The sequence below is a fragment of the Mastomys coucha genome, chromosome X (genome assembly GCF_008632895.1).
Source record: "Mastomys coucha isolate ucsf_1 chromosome X, UCSF_Mcou_1, whole genome shotgun sequence".
NCBI lineage: Eukaryota > Metazoa > Chordata > Mammalia > Rodentia > Muridae > Mastomys > Mastomys coucha.
The window spans coordinates 163,090,805-163,092,456 of record NC_045030.1 but is presented as its reverse complement, the minus strand read 5'-3'; the positions used below and the strand labels follow the sequence as shown (position 1 = coordinate 163,092,456).

Here is a 1,652-nt window from a genome sequence, read left to right as displayed (position 1 = left end):
ATTATAATAGTAATATATAATATATATAATATATAATATAATACAATATGATATATTAACGGAGTATGGTCAAAGTGCATGACATACTATATATATGTGTGTGTGTGTGTGTGTGTGTGTGTTCCATATTCTGGGTGTGTCTATAATTCCAAAACATTGGAGGTTAAGGCAAAAGACAAAAGGTTAAAACTTTGAGAATATGAATAAGATTTCATTATGAAAAGCATAAAAGACAGAAGTGCCATGTGTAAAAACATACTTGTAATAAAGATGTGGAAACAGCTTACTAGAATTGAGCATATAAGCTGTAAAAGTTTCATAATAGCCTCTTCTCTTAAATCATGCTCCTAGTTGCATTTAGACCCAAGTAATATCACACATAGTTAATGAATTTGGTTTCATCTCTGGATGAATATCCTTTTGGATCCTATGCCCTTAACAAAAGTGTTGCCATGGATACATTTTTTTTTCTTTAACTGAGAGGTGGTACAATCTAGTAGGGTATACATGATCTGAGGGTTATATTGATTTAACCACCTGTCTTTAAAACTAACAATTTTCTCTTAATACAATTGCTTTGTGCATTTAACACATACTATACACAAGCAGTTAGAAATGGTGTGGGAGCTCCTTAAAGAAAAGCAAGTGAGACAAACTTCATATGCCTTGCCTAACTGCAGTTCAATCAGTACATGTTATCCTTGCCTGCAATTCGTCTGTTCTTGGCATGTTTAATAATGAGTCATGCAATGCTTTTGGAAAGTAATAGGGCCACTTCCCAGGGCCCAGGGCCAAGTTGTAATTTTCTGTGCCTAAGTCCCCTGTCTTTGTTCAGATGGGTCACTAATGCATCCCACAAAACTGACCTAATGCTACTTCAGTGAGTCTATTTTTCTTCTGTGGCTCAGTTTCCATGTAATATTTTGGAAGTCGACTGTCAGGCATGCAAATTGAGAGAAAAATATGCCACATTAAATCATGATGGTTTAATAAGGTATTACTCATGGGCAAATGGCTTCTGGTATTCTTTCTCCCATAGGGGCAAGTTGAAAAGCATAACCTGCCTGAGAGAAGGGATCCAGCACTTCCACTGGAATTGTACTACTGCCAGTACTTAGTGAAACATGTTCCAAGTGATACAGTATGGCTAGAGTTTTCTGTTTGAGGATATAAGCCACTATGTATCCCTTTAGTCATGCAAATTGTGGATCTTGACTATTATAAATGTATAATGGTGCAATCTTAACGCACAAATATCAATTTCAAAACTTATAGTTATAGTACTGTAGACATGATACCAAACATTTAAAAATGTTCCATGGTTTCTGAAGAACTTCTTTACAAAGACAAATACATTATTAAAAATGTGAGGTTTTTAAGTACAAGTTGAAATTAATAGAAAAATTTCTCCCAGCTCAGTTGAATAATCTAAAAGAGATATATATTTGTTACCTTATTTGATTTGATGTAGAATTTTGAAAAAAAAAACAAGAAAGCATTGGAATAATGTGATTCCTCAAGTAATCTGTAAAGTTTGCTACAAAAGGAAGAAGAGGAGGAGGAGGGGAGAGAGTGGGGGAAGAAGGAAGCAATAAAGAAAGGGGAAAAAACAGTCATTAATGTAGAATTTGCATTGGCTTCCAAACTTTATG

The 1,652-nt window shown here is 34.4% G+C and overlaps 1 protein-coding gene across 3 annotated transcripts in view; it reads right to left on the bottom strand.

Moving 5' to 3' along the window:
* Positions 1-1,652, bottom strand: part of Mid1 (midline 1) — a 363,560-nt gene that overhangs the window by 176,338 nt on the left and 185,570 nt on the right. The gene's annotated exons all lie outside the window — the stretch shown is intronic.